Genomic DNA, 17,802 nt, shown 5'->3' with positions numbered 1-17,802 from the left:
GAGGAGCATGTGGGAGCCAACATGGGTATCCAGATCCCGCTGTTGGTTATTGACCAGAGAGTCATCTCGGTCATGTCTACATGTCTCCCGAACCCGTAGGGTCTACACACTTAAGGTTCGGTGACGCTAGGGTTGTAGAGATATGTATATGCAATAACCCGAATGTTGTTCGGAGTCCCGGATGAGATCCCGGACGTCACGAGGAGTTCCGGAATGGTCCGGAGGTAAAGAATTATATATAGGAAGTGCTATTTCGGGCATCGGGACAAGTTTCGGGGTCACCGGTATTGTACCGGGACCACCGGAAGGGTCTCGGGGGTCCACCGAGTGGGGCCACCTGCCCCGGGGGGCCACATGGGCTGTAGGGGGTGCGCCTTGGCCTATATGGGCCAAGGGCACCAGCCCCAAGAGGCCCATGCGCCTAGGGTTCAAGGAAGGGAAGAGTCCCAAAGGGGGAAGGCACCTCCTAGGTGCCTTGGGGAGGAGGGATTCCTCCCTTGGCCGCACCCCCCCTAGGAGATTGGATCTCCTAGGGCCAGCCCCCCCCCCTTGGACTCCCTATATATAGTGGGGAAAGGAGGGTCTCACACCACGCCTTTGGTGCCTCCCTCTCCCTCTCCAACACATCCTCCTCCTCCATAGTGCTTGGCGAAGCCCTGCCGGAGTACTGCAGCTCCATCATCACCACGCCGTCATGCTGCTGCTGGAGCCATCTTCCTCAACCTCTCCTTCCCCCTTGCTGGATCAAGAAGGAGGAGACATTACGCTGACCGTACGTGTGTTGAACGCGGAGGTGCCGTCCATTCGGCGCTAGGATCTTCGATGATTTGGATCAAGTCGAGTACGCCTTCCTCATCCCCGTTCTTTGAACGCTTCCGCGCGTGATCTACAAAGGTATGTAGATGCAATCCGATCACTCGTTGCTAGATGAACTCCTAGATGGATCTTGGTGAAACCGTAGGAAAATTTTTGTTTTCTGCAACGTTCACCAACAGTGGCATCATGAGCTAGGTCTATGTGTAGTTCTCTTGCACGAGTAGAACACAATTTGTTGTGGGCGTTGATGTTGTCAACTTTCTTGCCGCTACTAGTCTTATCTTGCTTCAACGGTATTGTGGGATGAAGCGGCCCGAACCAACCTTACACGTACGCTTACGTGAGACCGGTTCCACCGACTAACATGCACAAGTTGCATAAGGTGGCTGGCGGGTGTCTGTCTCTCCCACTTTAGTTGGAGCAGATTCGATTAAAAGGGTCCTTATGAAGGGTAAATAGAAGTTGACAAATCACGTTGTGGCTTTCACGTAGGTAAGAAAACGTTCTTGCTAGAACCCTATTTCAGCCACGTAAAACTTGCAACAACAATTAGAGGACGTCTAACTTGTTTTTGCAGCAAGTGCTTTGTGATATGATATGGCCAAAGTTGTGATGAATGATGAATGATCTATATGTGATGTATGAGATGTTCATGCTATTGTAATAGGAATCACGACTTGCATGTCGATGAGTATGACAACCGGCAGGAGCCATAGGAGTTGTCTTTATTTTTTGTATGACCTGCGTGTCATTGAGAAACACCATGTAAATTACTTTACTTTATTGCTAAACGCGTTAGCCATAGTAGTAGAAGTAATAGTTGGCGAGCAACTTCATGGAGACACGATGATGGAGATCATGATGATGGAGATCATGGTGTCATGCCGGTGACAAGATGATCATGGAGCCCCAAGATGGAGATCAAAGGAGCTATGTGATATTGGCCATATCATGTCACTATTATTATTTGATTTCATGTGATGTTTATCATGTTTTTGCATCTTGTTTGCTTAGAACGACGGTAGTAAATAAGATGATCCCTCACAATAATTTCAAGAAAGTGTTCCCCCTAACTGTGCACCATTGCGACAGTTCGTTGTTTCGAAGCACCACGTGATGATCAGGTGTGATAGATTCCAACGTTCACATACAATGGGTGTAAGACAGATTTACACATGCAAACACTTAGGTTGACTTGACGAGCCTAGCATGTACAGACATGGCCTCGGAACACAGAAGACCAAAAGGTCGAGCATGAGTCGTATAGAAGATACGATCAACATGAAGATGTTCACCGACGTTGGCTAGTTCGTCTCACGTGATGATCGGACACGGCCTAGTTAACTCGGATCATGTTATACTTAGATTACAGGAGGGATGTTTATCTAAGTGGGAGTTCATTGAATAATTTGATTAGATGAACTTAATTATCATGAACTTAGTCTAAAATTTTACAATATGTCTTGTAGATCAAATGGCCAACGTAGTCCTCAAGTTCAACGCGTTCCTAGAGAAAACCAAGCTGAAAGACGATGGCAGCAACTACACGGACTGGGTCCGAAACCTGAGGATCATCCTCATAGCTGCCAAGAAAGATTATGTCCTACAAGCACCGCTAGGTGACGCACCTATTCTCCCTGCAGAACAAGATGTTATGAACGCTTGGCAGGTACGTACCGATGACTACTCCCTCGTTCAGTGCGGCATGCTTTACAGCTTAGAGCCGGGGCTCCAAAAACGTTTTGAGAGACACGGAGCATATGAGATGTTCGAAGAGCTGAAAATGGTTTTCCAAGCTCATGCCCGGGTCGAGAGATATCAAGTCTCCGACAAGTTCTTCAGCTGTAAGATGGAGGAAAACAGTTCTGTCAGTGAGCACATACTCACTATGTCTGGGTTGCATAACCGCTTGACTCAGCTGGGAGTTAATCTCCTGGATGACGCGGTCATTGACAGAATCCTTCAGTCGCTTCCACCGAGCTACAAGAGCTTTGTGATGAACTTCAATATGCAGGGGATGGAAAAGACCATTCCTGAAGTATTTGCAATGCTGAAATCAGCAGAGGTAGAAGTCAAAAAGGAACATCAAGTGTTGATGGTGAATAAAACCACTAAGTTCAAGAAAGGCAAGGGTAAGAAAACCTTCAAGAAAGACGGCAAGGGAGTTGCCGCGCCCGGCAAGCAAGCTGCCGGGAAGAAGCCAAAGAATGGACCCAAGCCCGAGACTGAGTGCTTTTATTGCAAGGAAAGTGGTCACTGGAAGCGGAACTGCCCCAAATACTTAGCGGACAAGAAGGCCGGCAAAACAAAAGGTATATATGTAATTGATGTGTACCTTACCAGTACTCGTAGTAGCTCCTGGGTATTTGATACCGGTGCAGTTGCTCACATTTGTAACTCAAAGCAGGAGCTGCGGAATAAGCGGAGACTGGCGAAGGACAAGGTGATGATGCGCGTCGGGAATGGTTCCAAGGTCGATGTGATCACCGTCGGCACGCTACCTCTACATTTACCTACGGGATTAGTTTTGAACCTCAATAATTGTTATTTAGTGCCAAGTTTGAGCATGAACATTGTATCAGGGTCTCTTTTAATTCGAGATGGCTACTCATTTAAATCCGAGAATAATGGTTGTTCTATTTATATGAGAGATATGTTTTATGGTCATGCTCCGATGGTGAATGGTTTATTCTTAATGAATCTCGAGCGTAATGCTACACATATTCATAGTGTGAATACCAAAAGATGTAAGATTGATAATGATAGTCCCACATACTTGTGGCACTGCCGCCTTGGTCACATAGGTGTCAAACGCATGAAGAAGCTCCATACTGATGGACTTTTAGAGTCTCTTGATTGCGAATCATTTGACACGTGCGAACCATGCCTCATGGGTAAAATGACCAAGACTCCGTTCTTAGGAACAATGGATCGAGCAACCAACTTATTGGAAATCATACATACTGATGTGTGCGGTCCAATGAGTGTTGAGGCTCGCGGTGGCTATCGTTATGTTCTCACCCTCACTGATGACTTGAGTAGATATGGGTATGTCTACTTAATGAAACACAAGTCTGAGACCTTTGAAAAGTTCAAGGAATTTCAGAGTGAGGTTGAGAATCAACATGACAGGAAAATCAAGTTCCTGCGATCAGATCGTGGAGGAGAATACTTGAGTCATGAGTTTGGCACACACTTAAGAAAATGTGGAATAGTTTCACAGCTCACGCCGCCTGGAACACCTCAGCGTAATGGTGTGTCCAAACGTCGTAATCGCACTCTATTAGATATGGTGCGATCTATGATGTCTCTTACCGATTTACCGCTATCTTTTTGGGGGTATGCTTTAGAGACTGTCGCATTCACTTTAAATAGGGCTCCGTCGAAATCCGTTGAGACGACACCGTATGAATTATGGTTTGGGAAGAAACCTAAGCTCTCGTTTCTAAAAGTTTGGGGATGCGATGCTTATGTCAAGAAACTTCAACCTGAAAAGCTCGAACCCAAATCGGCAAAATGCGTCTTCACAGGATACCCTAAAGAAACTATTGGGTATACCTTCTACCTTAGATCCGAAGGCAAGATCTTTGTTGCCAAGAATGGGTCCTTTATAGAGAAAGAGTTTCTCTCGAAATAAGTAAGTGGGAGGAAAGTAGAACTTGATGAAGTATTACCTCTTGAACCAGAAAATGGCGCGACTCAAGAAAATGTTCCTGAGGTGCCTGCACCAACTAGAGAGGAAGTTAATGATGATGATCAAGATACTTCTGATCAAGCTCCTACTGAAATTCGAAGGTCCACAAGGACACGTTCCGCACCAGAGTGGTACGGCAACCCTGTCTTGGAAATCATGTTGTTAGACAACGGTGAACCTTTGAACTATGAAGAAGCGATGGCGGGCCCGGATTCCGACAAATGGCTGGAAGCCATGAAATCCGAGATAGGATCCATGTATGAAAACAAAGTATGGACTTTGACTGACTTTCCCGTAGAGCGGCAAGCCATAGAAAATAAATGGATCTTTAAGCAGAAGACAGACGCGGATGGTAATGTGACCATCTATAAAGCTCGGCTTGTCGCTAAGGGTTATCGACAAGTTCAAGGGATTGACTACGATGAGACTTTCTCACCGGTAGCGAAGCTGAAGTCCGTCCGAATCATGTTAGCAATTGCCGCATTCTATGATTATGAAATATGGCAAATGGACGTCAAAACGGCATTCCTTAATGGTTTCCTTAAGGAAGAATTGTATATGATGCAGCCGGAAGGTTTTGTCGATCCTAAGAATGCTAACAAGGTGTGCAAGCTCCAACGCTCGATTTATGGGCTGGTGCAAGCATCTCGGAGTTGGAACATTCGCTTTGATGAGATGATCAAAGCGTTTGGGTTTACGCATACTTATGGAGAAGCCTGCGTTTACAAGAAAGTGAGTGGGAGCTCTGTAGCATTTCTCATATTATATGTAGATGACATACTTTTGATGGGAAATGATATAGAGCTTTTGGACAGCATTAAGGCCTACTTTAATAAGAGTTTTTCAATGAAGGACCTTGGAGAAGCTGCTTATATATTAGGCATCAAGATCTATAGAGACAGATCAAGACGCCTCATAGGTCTTTCACAAAGCACATACCTTGATAAGATATTGAAGAAGTTCAATATGGATCAGTCTAAGAAGGGGTTCTTGCCTGTATTGCAAGGTGTGAAATTGAGCTCAGCTCAATGTCCGACCACGGCAGAAGATATAGAAGAGATGAGTGTCATCCCCTATGCCTCAGCCATAGGGTCTATTATGTATGTCATGCTGTGTACCAGACCTGATGTAAACCTTGGCGTAAGTTTGGTAGGAAGGTACCAAAGTAATCCCGGCAAGGAACACTGGACAGCGGTCAAGAATATCCTGAAGTACCTGAAAAGGACTAAGGAAATGTTTCTCGTTTATGGAGGTGACGAAGAGCTCGTCGTAAAAGGTTACGTCGATGCTAGCTTCGACACAGATCTGGATGACTCTAAGTCACAAACCGGATACGTGTATATTTTGAATGATGGGGCAGTAAGCTGGTGCAGTTGCAAGCAGAGCGTCGTGGCGGGATCTACATGTGAAGCAGAGTACATGGCAGCCTCGGAGGCAGCACATGAAGCAATTTGGGTGAAGGAGTTCATCACCGACCTAGGAGTCATACCCAATGCGTCGGGGCCAATCAAGCTCTTCTGTGACAACACTGGAGCTATTGCTCTTGCCAAGGAGCCCAGGTTTCACAAGAAGATAAGGCACATCAAGCGTCGCTTCAACTCCATTCGTGAAAATGTTCAAGATGGAGACATAGATATTTGTAAAGTACACACGGACCTAAATGTAGCAGATCCGTTGACTAAACCTCTCCCTAGAGCAAAACATGATCAACACCAGAATTCCATGGGTGTTCGATTCATCACAATGTAACTAGATTATTGACTCTAGTGCAAGTGGGAGACTGTTGGAAATATGCCCTAGAGGCAATAATAAAAGCATTATTATTATATTTCCTTGTTCATGATAATTGTCTTTATTCATGCTATAATTGTGTTATACGGAAATCGTAATACATGTGTGAATAATAGACACCAACATGTCCCTAGTAAGCCTCTAGGTGACTAGCTCGTTGATCAACAGATAGTCATGGTTTCCTGACTATGGACATTGTATGTCATTGATAACAAGATCATATCATTAGGAGAATGATGTGATGGACAAGACCCAATCCTAAACATAGCACAAGATCGTATAGTTCGTTTGCTAGAGTTTTCCAATGTCAAGTATCCTTTCCTTAGACCATGAGATCATGTAACTCCCGGATACCGTAGGAGTGCTTTGGGTGTACCAAATGTCACAACGTAACTGGGTGACTATAAAGGTATACTATGGGTATCTCCGAAAGTGTCTGTTGGGTTGACATGGATCAAGACTGGGATTTGTCACTCCGTATGACGGAGAGGTATCACTGGGCCCACTCGGTAATGCATCATCATAATGAGCTCAAAGTGACCAAGTGTCTAGTCACGGGATCATGCACTACGGTACGAGTAAAGTGACTTGCCGGTAACGAGATTGAACGAGGTATTGGGATACCGACGATCGAATCTCGGGCAAGTAACATACCGATTGACAAAGGGAATTGTATACGGGGTTGCTTGAATCCTCGACATCGTGGTTCATCCGATGAGATCATCGAGGAGCATGTGGGAGCCAACATGGGTATCCAGATTCTGCTGTTGGTTATTGACCAGAGAGTCGTCTCGGTCATGTCTACATGTCTCCCGAACCCGTAGGGTCTACACACTTAAGGTTCGGTGACGCTAGGGTTGTAGGGATATGTATATGCAGTAACCCGAATGTTGTTCGGAGTCCCGGATGAGATCCCGGACGTCACGAGGAGTTCCAGAATGGTCCGGAGGTAAAGAATTATATATAGGAAGTGCTATTTCGGGCATCGGGACAAGTTTCAGGGTCACCGGTATTGTACCGGGACCACCGGAAGGGTCCCGAGGGTCCACCGGGTGGGGCCACCTGCCCCGGGGGGGCACATGGGCTGTAGGGGGTGCGCCTTGGCCTATATGGGCCAAGGGCACCAGCCCCAAGAGGACCATGCGCCTAGGGTTCAAGGAAGGGAAGAGTCCCAAAGGGGGAAGGCACCTCCTAGGTGCCTTGGGGAGGAGGGATTCCTCCCTTGGCCGCACCCCCCCTAGGAGATTGGATCTCCTAGGGCCGGCGCCCCCCCCCCCCTTGGACTCCCTATATATAGTGGGGAAAGGAGGGTCTCACACCACGCCTTTGGTGCCTCCCTCTCCCTCTCCAACACATCCTCCTCCTCCATAGTGCTTGGCGAAGCCCTGCCGGAGTACTGCAGCTCCATCATCACCACGCCATCGTGCTGCTGCTGGAGCCATCTTCCTCAACCTCTCCTTCTCCCTTGCTGGATCAAGAAGGAGGAGACGTTATGCTGACCGTACGTGTGTTGAACGCGGAGGTGCCGTCCGTTCGGCACTAGGATCTTCGGTGATTTGGATCACGTCGAGTACGCCTTCCTCATCCCCGTTCTTTGAACGCTTCCGCGCGTGATCTACAAAGGTATGTAGATGCAATCTGATCACTCGTTGCTAGATGAACTCCTAGATGGATCTTGGTGAAACCGTTGGAAAATTTTTGTTTTCTGCAATGTTCCCCAACAAAGATGACATGATGTAGAGGGATAAACTCAAGCAATATGATATAAACCCCATTTTTTTATCCTCGATGGCAACAATACAATACGTGCCTTGCTGCCCCTGCTGTCACTGGGAAAGGACACCGCAAGATTGAACCCAAAGCTAAGCACTTCTCCCATTGCAAGAAAGATCAATCTAGTAGACCAAACCAAACTGATAATTCGAAGAGACTTACAAAGATATTAAATCATGCATAAAAGAATTCAAAGAAGAATCAAATATTGTTCATAGATAATCTTGATCATAGGCCCACAATTCATCGGATCTCGACAAACACACCGCAAAAAGAATTACATCGAATAGATCTCCAAGAAGATCGAGGAGAACTTTGTATTGAGATCCAAAGAGAGAGAAGAAGCCATCTAGCTAATAAATATGGACCCGAAGGTCTGTGGTAAACTACTCACACATCATCAGAGAGGCTATGGTGTTGATGTAGAAGCCCTCCGTGATCGATTCACCCTCTGGTGGAGCACCGGAAAAGGCCACAAGATGGGATCTCACGGGTACACAAGGTTGTGGCGGTGGAAATAGGGTTTCGTGGTGCTCCCGGATGTTTTCGGGGTATATGGGTATATATAGGAGGAAGAAGTAGGTCGGTGGAGCTGCGAGGGGCCCACGAGGGTGGGGGCGCGCCACCCTCCTGCCTCGTGGCCTCCTCGCTTTTTTCTTGACGTCCACTCCAAGTCTCCTGGATCACGTTTGTTCCAAAAATAACTCTCCCGAAGGTTTCATTCCGTTTGATATTCCTTTTCCGCGAAACACTGAAATAGGCAAAAAAAACAGCAATTTGCATTGGGCCTTTGTTTAATAGGTTAGTCCCAAAAATAATATAAAAAGGTATATTAAAGCCCATTAAACATCCAAAACAGATAATATAATAGCATGGAACAATCAAAAATTATAGATACGTTGGAGACGTATCAATTGGGTGCTGGAAGCAGCATCCTTTTTTGCTGCAACCGTCATCGCCGGAGCTGGAACCATCACTGTTTTGCTGGAACCATCACTGTTTTGCTGGAACCAGACAGAGCGCGAGCTGGAACTGGCATTTAATTTTGTTGCAACCGGCTACAGTAAAGCTTCAACCGGCGGTAAAAAAAAGCTTCAACCATAGACGACGAAAGCCATGGACGACGCTGAAAAGCTGCAACCGGCTCTGTTGTTTTCTACGACCGGCTACAGAAAAAGCTTCAACCGGTGGCAAAAAGAGCTTCAACCATAGACGACGGAAGCCATGGGTGACGCCGAAAGCTGTAACCGGCTCCGTTGTTTGCTACAACCGGCTTCATTTTTGATACAAACAGAGGATGGTCGTGGGGCACCAGCGATGACAAGTTTTGCTGTAACCGTAGTTGTTTTTTTGGTACTACCGGCGAAGTTTTTTCCTACCTCCATCAAGTCAGAGCTATGACCTCGCAACGGCGGCGATGATGATTTTTCTGCAACCATAGTTGGATTTTTCTACTACCGGCAAAGTTTTTGCTACATCCATTTTCAAGCGCGAACAGCGAGCATGAAAACAAGATGCTAGTGTGGGGTTCCCGCGAATCCCGACGACAAGAACTAGCAAGGAGCGGGGGGGAGCGGTGCTGCGACCTGGAGGGAGGCGGGTAGGAGGAGAGTGCGGCCCCCGCCCCGCCGAGCTGCACGAGATGCAGGAGGGTGCGTGCGCGAGATGCGGGGGAGGAAGACAAGGGTGCTGCAAGAGGAAGAAGGGAGCTGGGACGAACCGTTTTTACCTAGATCTGACTGTCCAACGTAATTAGATCTGATGGCTTGCGCGCGGCCGGCTAAATCATTGGCCCGGCGCGCCGGCGTAGATCAGCCCCTTAAAAAAAGTTAGATTCCCCTCTGAAACATTTATGTATTCCTGTAAACATTGATCTCATCTTATGCAATAAAGCACGATGTGATTCTAAAAAAGATCTACCCCTCAAAAAAGACAGGGTCCCGATAACGCCCACATGTGGGCGTTAAGGGGTCTTGCCACACGTTCCGTGTGGTATCTAAGAGAACCATGTTGGGGAACGCAGTAATTTCAAAAAAATTCCTACGCACACGCAAGATCATGGTGATGCATAGCAATGAGAGGGGAGAGTGTTGTCCATGTACCCTCGTAGACCGTAAGCGGAAGCGTTATGACAACGCGGTTGATGTAGTCGTACGTCTTCACGATCGACCGATCCTAGTACCGAAAGTACGGCATCTCTGCGAGCTACACACGTTCGGCTTGGTGACGTCCCACGAACTCACGATCCAGTAGAGTGTCGAGGGAGAGCTTCGTCAGCACGACGGCGTGATGACGGTGATGATGATGCTACCAGAACAAGGCTTTGTCTAAGCACCGCTATGATATTACCGAGGTGGATAATGGTGGAGAGGGGCACCGCACACGGCTAAGACATCAATGATCAACTTGTGTGTCTATGGGATGTCCCCTGGCCACGTATATAAAGGATGGAGGGAGGAGGAGGCCGGCCCTCATAGGGCGCGCCCAAAGTGTGGAGTCCTACTAGGACTCCCTAGTCCTAGTAGGATTCCACCTCCCACATGGAATAGGAAAAAGGGAAGGGAGAAGGAGAAGGAAGGAAGGGGCGCCCCCTTTCCCTAGTCCAATTCGGACGAGTCCATGGGGAAGGGGTGCGGCCACCCTTGAGGCCTTTCTCTCCTTTCCCGTATGGCCCATTAAGGCCCAATACGAATTCCCGTAACTCTCCGGTACTCCCAAAAATACCCGAATCACTCAGAACCATTCCGGTGTCCGAATATAGCCTTCCAATAAATCGATCTTTACGTATCGACCATTTCGAGACTCCTCGTCATGTCTCCGATCTCATCCAGGACTCCGAACAAACTTTGGTCATCAAATCACATAACTCATAATACAAATCGTCACAGAACGTTAAGCGTGCGGACCCTACGGGTTCGAGAACTATGTAGACATGACCGAGACTCATCTACGGTCAATAACCAATAGCGGAACCTGGATGCTCATATTGGTTCCGACATATTCTACGAAGATCTTTATCGGTCAAACTGCATAACAACATATGTTGTTCCCTTTGTTGCCCGAGATTCGATCGTCGGTATCATCATACCTAGTTCAATCTCGTTACCGGCAAGTCTCTTTACTCGTTCCGTAATGCATCATCCCGACACTAACTCGTTAGTCACACTGCTTGCAAGGCTCATAGTGATGTACATTACCGAGAGGGCCTAGAGATACCTCTCCGATAGACGGAGTGACAAATCCTAATCTCGATCTACGCCAACTCAACAAACACCATCGGAGACACCTATGGAGCATCTTTATAATCACCCAGTTACGTTGTGACATTTGATAGCACACAAGGTGTTCCTCTGGTATTCGGGAGTTGCATAATCTCATAGTCAGAGGAACATGTATAAGTCATGAAGAAAGCAGTAGCAATAAAACTAAACGATCATTATGCTAAGCTAACGGATGGGTCTTGTCCATCACATCATTCTCTAGTGATGTGATCCCGTTCATCAAATGACAACACATGTCCATGGCTAGGAAACTTAACCATCTTTGATTAATGAGCTAGTCAAGTAGAGGCATACTAGGGACACTCTGTTTGTCTATGTATTCACACATGTACTAAGTTTCCGGTTAATACAATTCTAGCATGAATAATAAACATTTATCATGATATAAGGAAATATAAATAACAACTTTATTATTGCCTCTAGGGAATATTTCCTTCAGTCTCCCACTTGCACTAGAGTCAATAATCTAGTTCACATTGTCATGTGATTTAACACCAATAGTTCACATCTTTATGTGATTAGTTCACATCTCCATGTGACTAACACCCAAAGGGTTTACTAGAGTCAATAATCTAGTTCACATCACTATGTGATTAACACCCAAAGAGTGATCATGTTTTGCTTGTGAGAGAAATTTAGTCAACGGGTCTGCCACATTCAGAGCTGTATGTATTTTGCAAATTTTCTATGTCTACAATGCTTTGCAGGGAGGTACTCTAGCTAATTGCTCCCACTTTCAATATGTATCTAGATCGAGACTTAGAGTCATCCAGATCGGTGTCAATGCTTGCATCGACGTAACTCTTTATGATGAACTCTTTGTCACCTCCATAACTGAGAAACATTTCCTTATTCCACTAAGGATATTTTTGACCGCTGACCAGTGATCCACTCCTGGATCACTATTGTACCCTCTTGCCAAACTTATGGTGAGGTACACAATAGGTCTGGTACACAGCATAGCATACTTTATAGAACCTATGACTGAGGCATAGGGAATGACTTTTCATTCTCTTTCTATTTTCGGCTATGGTCGGGTTTTGAGTCTTTACTCAACGTCACACCTTGCAACACATGCAAGAACTCCTTCTTTGACTGTTCCATTTTAAACTACTTCAAAATCTTGTCAAGGCATGTACTCATAGAAAATATATCAAGCGTCTTGATCTATCTCTATAGATCTTGATGCTCAATATGTAAGTAGCTTCACCGAGGTATTTCTTTGAAAAACTCCTTTCAAACACTCCTTTATGCCTTCCAAAAAATTATACATTATTTCCGATCAACAATATGTCATTCACATATACTTATCAGAAATGATGTAGTGCTCCCACTCACTTTCTTGTAAATACAGGCTTCACCGCAAGTCTGTATAAAACCATATGCTTTGATCACTTTATCAAAGCATATATTCCAACTCCGAGATGCTTGCACTAGTCCATAGATGGATCGATGGAGCTTGCTCACTTTGTTAGCACCTTTAGGATCGACAAAACCTTCTGGTTGCATCATATACAACTCTTCTTTAAGAAATCCATTAAGGAATGTAGTTTTGACATCCATTTGCCAGATTTCATAAAATGCGGCAACTGCTAACATGATTTGGACAGACTTTTAAGCATCGATACGAGTGAGAAAATCTCATCATAGTCAACACCTTGATCTTGTCGAAAATGTTTTGCGGCAATTCGAGCTTTGTAGACAGTAATATTACCGTTAGCGTTAGTCTTCTTCTTGAAGATCCTTTTATTCTCTATGGCTTGCCGATCATCGGGCAAGTCAACCAAAGTCCACACTTTGTTTTCATACATGGATCCCATCTCAGATTTCATGGCCTCAAGCCATTTTACGGAATCTGGGCTCATCATCGCTTCCTATAGTTCGTAGGTTCGTCATGGTCAAGTAACATGACTTCCAAAACAGGATTACCGTACCACTCAGGTGCGGATCTTACTCTGGTTGACCTACGAGGTTCGGTAGTAACTTGATCAGAAGTTTCATGATCATCATCATTAGCTTCCTCACTTACTGGTGTAGGAATCACTGGAACTGATTTCAGTGATGAACTACTTTCCAATAAGGGAGAAGGTACAATTACCTCGTCAAGTTCTACTTTCCTCCCACTCACTTCCTTCAAGAGAAACTCCTTCTCTAGAAAGGATCCATTCTTAGCAACAAATTATCTTGCCTTCGGATCTGTGATAGAAGGTGTACCCAATAGTTTCTTTTGAGTATCCTATGAAGACACACTACTCCGATTTGGGTTCGAGCATATCGGTTTGAAACTTTTGCATGTAAGCATCGCAACCCAAACTTTAAAAAACGACAGCTGAGGTTTCTTGCTAAACCACAGTTCATACGGTGTCGTCTCAACGGATTTTTAGATGGTGCCCTATTTAACATGAATGCAGCTGTCTCTAATGCATAACCCCAAAACGATAGTGGTAATTTGGTAAGAGACATCATAGATTGCACCATATCTAATAAAGTACGGTTATGACGTTCGGACACACCATTACATTGTGGTGTTCCAGGTGGCGTGAGTTGCGAAACTATTCCACATTGTTTCAAATGAAGACCAAACTCGTAACTCAAATATTTTTTTCCGCGATCAGATCATAGAAACTTTATTTTCTTGTTACGATGATTTTCCACTTCACTCTGAAGTTCTTTGAACTTTTCAAATGTTTCAGACTTATGTTTCATCAAGTAGATATACCCATATCTGCTCAAATCATATGTGAAGGTCGGAAAATAACGATACCCGCCGCGAGCCTCAACACTCATTAGACCGCACACATCAGTATGTATTATTTCCAACAAGTCTGTTTGCTCGCTCCATTGTTCCGAAGAACTGAGTCTTAGTCATCTTTCCCATGAGGAATGGTTCGCAAGCATCAAGTGATTCATAATCAAGTGATTCCAAAAGTCCATCAGCATGGAGTTTCTTCATGCGCTTTACACCAATAAGACCTAAACGGCAGTGCCACATGTAAGTTGCACTATCATTATTAACTTTGCATCTTTTGGATTCAATATTATGAATATGTGTATCACTACGATCGAGATTCAATAAACCATTTATATTGAGTGTATGACCATAGAAGGTTTTATTCATGTAAATAGAACAACAATTATTCTTTGACTTAAATGAATAATTGTATTGCAATAAACATGATCCAATCATATTTATGCTCAACGCAAACATCAACTAACATTTATTTTTGGTTCAACACTAATCCCGAAGGTAAAGGGAGTGTGCGATGGTGATCTTATCAACCTTAGAATCTCTTCCAACACACATCGTCACTTTTCCCTCAACTAGTCTCTGTTCATTTTGTAACTCCTGTTTCGAGTTACTAATCATAGCAACTGAATCGGTATCAAATACCTAGGGGTTACTATGAACACTAGTAAAGTACACATCAATAACATGTATATCATATATACTTTTGTTCACTTTGTCATCCTTCTTATCCGCCAAGTATTTAGGGCAGTTCTGCTTCCAGTGACCATTTCCTTTGCAGTAGAAGCACTCAGTTTCAGGCTTGGGTCTAGTTTTGGGCTTCTTCATGGGAGTGGCAACTTTTGCTTGCCATTCTTCTTGAGGTTTGCTTTCTTTCCCTTGCCCTTTTACTTGAAACTAGTGGTCTTGTCAACCATCAACACTTGATGCTTTTCTTAATTTCTACCTTCGCCGATTTTAGCATCGCGAAGAGCTCGGGAACTATTTTTCGTCATCCCTTGCATATTATGGTTCATCACGAAGTTCTAGTAACTTGGTGATAGTGACTAGAGAAATTTTGTCAATTACTATCTTATCTGGAAGATTAACTCCCACATGATTCAAGCAATTGTAGTACCCAGACAATCTGAGCACATTCTCACTGGTTGAGCTATTCTCCTCCATCTTGCAAGGCAAAGTACTGTCAGAGGTCTTATACCTCTTGAGATGGGCATGAGTATGAAATACCAATTTCAACTCTTGGAACATATTATATGCTCCATGGTGTTCAAAACATTTTTGAAGTCCTGGTTCTAAGCCATAAAGCATGGTGCACTAAACTATCAAGTAGTCATCATACCGAGCTTTGCCAAATGTTCATAACGTCTGCATCTGCTCCTGCAATAGGTCCGTCACCTAGAGGTGCATCAACGACATAATTCTTCTGTGCAGCAATGAGGATAATCCTTAGATCACGGAGCTAGTCCGCATCATTGCTACTGACATCTTTCAACATAGTTTTCTCTAGAAACATATCATAAATAAAACGGGGAAGCTATATGTGAGCAATTGATCTACAACATAGATATGCAAATACTATCAGGACTAAGTTCACGATAAATTATAGTTCAATTAATCATATTACTTAAGAACTCCCACTTAGATAGACATCCCTCTAATCATCTAAGTGATCACGTGATCCATATCAACTAAACCATGTCCGATCATCACGTGAGATGGAGTAGGTTTCAATGGTGAACATCACTATGTTGATCATATCTACTATATGATTCACTCTCGACCTTTCGGTCTCAGTGTTCCGAGGCCATATCTGCATATACTAGGCTCGTCAAGTTTAACCCAAGTATTCTGTGTGTGCAAAACTGGCTTGCACCCGTTGTATGTGAACGTAGAGCTTATCACACCCGATCATCACGTGATGTCTCGGCACGACGAACTGTAGCAACGGTGCATACTCAGGGAAAACACTTATACCTTGAAATTTAGTGAGAGATCATCTTATAATGTAATGCTACCGCCGAACTAAGAAAAATAAGATCCATAAAGGATAAGCATCACATGCAATCAATATAAGTGATATGATATGGCCATCATCATCTTGTGCCTTTGATCTCCATCTCCAAAGCACCGTCATGATCACCATCGTTACCGGCATGACACCATGATCTCCATCATCTTGATCTTTATTAACGTGTCATCACATGGTTGTCTCGCCAACTATTGATTTTGCAACTATTGCTATCGCATAGCGATAAAGTAAAGCAATTATATGGTGCTTGCATCTTATGCAACAAAGAGACAGCCATGAGGCTCATGCCAGTTGCCGATAACTTTAACAAAACATGATCATCTCATAAAACAATTTATATCTCATCACGTCTTGACCATATCACATCATGACATGCCCTGCAAAAACAAGTTAGACGTCCTCTACTTTGTTGTTGCAAGTTTTACGTGGCTGCTATGGGCTGAGTAAGAACCGTTCTTACCTACGCATCAAAAACCACAACGCGGTATAGTGATTGCTTTTTGATCTTCAGAAAGAACCTTGTTCATTGAATCCGATTCAACTAAAGTTGGAGAAACTGACACCCACCAGCCACCTGCGTGCGAAGCACGTCGGTAGAACCAGCCTCGCGTAAGCGTACGCGTAATGTCGGTCTGGGCCACTTCATCCAACAATGCCGCCGAATCAAGAATCAACTAGTGATGGCAAGCAATATGTATATACCCACGCCCACAACTCCTTTGTGTTCTACTCGTGCATATAACATCTACGCATAGACCTGGCTCGGATGCCACTGTTGGGGAACGCAGTAATTTCAAAAAAATCCTACGCACACACAAGATCATGGTGATGCATAGCAACGAGAGGGGAGAGTGTTGTCCATGTACCCTCGTAGACCATAAGTGGAAGCGTTATGACAACGCGGTTGATGTAGTCGTACGTCTTCACGATACCGATCCTAGTACCGAAAGTACGGCACCTCCGCGATCTGCACACATTCGGCTCGGTGATGTCCCACGAACTCACGATCCAGCAGAGTGTCGAGGGAGAGCTTCGTCAGCACGACAGTGTGATGACGGTGATGATGATGCTACCGGAACAGGGCTTCGCTTAAGCACCGCTATGATATGACCGAGGTGGATTATGGTGGAGGGGGGCACCGCACACGGCTAAGAGATCAATGATCAACTTGTGTGTCTATGGGGTGCCCCCTGGCCACGTATATAAAGGACGGAGGGAGGAGGAGGCCGGCCCTCATAGGGCGCGCCCAAAGTGCGGAGTCCTACTAGGACTCCCTAGTCCTAGTAGGATTCCACCTCCCACATGGAATAGGAAAAAGGGAAGGGAGAAGGAGAAGGAATGAAGGGGACGCCCCCTTTCCCTAGTCCAATTCGGACCAGTCCATGGGGAAGGGGCGTGGCCACCCTTGAGGCCTTTCTCTCCTTTCCCGTATGGCCCATTAAGGCCCAATACGAATTCTCGTAACTCTCCGGTACTCCAAAAAATACCCGAATCACTTGGAACCTTTCCGATGTCCGATATCCTTTCAATATATCGATCTTTACATCTTGACCATTTCGAGACTCCTCGTCATGTACCCAATCTCATCCGGGACTCCGAACAAATTTCGGTCATCAAAACACATAACTCATAATACAAATCATCACAAAATGTTAAGCGTGCGTACCCTACG

This window comes from Triticum dicoccoides, chromosome 3A, assembly GCF_002162155.2.
Source record: "Triticum dicoccoides isolate Atlit2015 ecotype Zavitan chromosome 3A, WEW_v2.0, whole genome shotgun sequence".
Lineage (NCBI taxonomy): Eukaryota > Viridiplantae > Streptophyta > Magnoliopsida > Poales > Poaceae > Triticum > Triticum dicoccoides.
Note: the sequence above shows the minus strand (reverse complement) of the source record.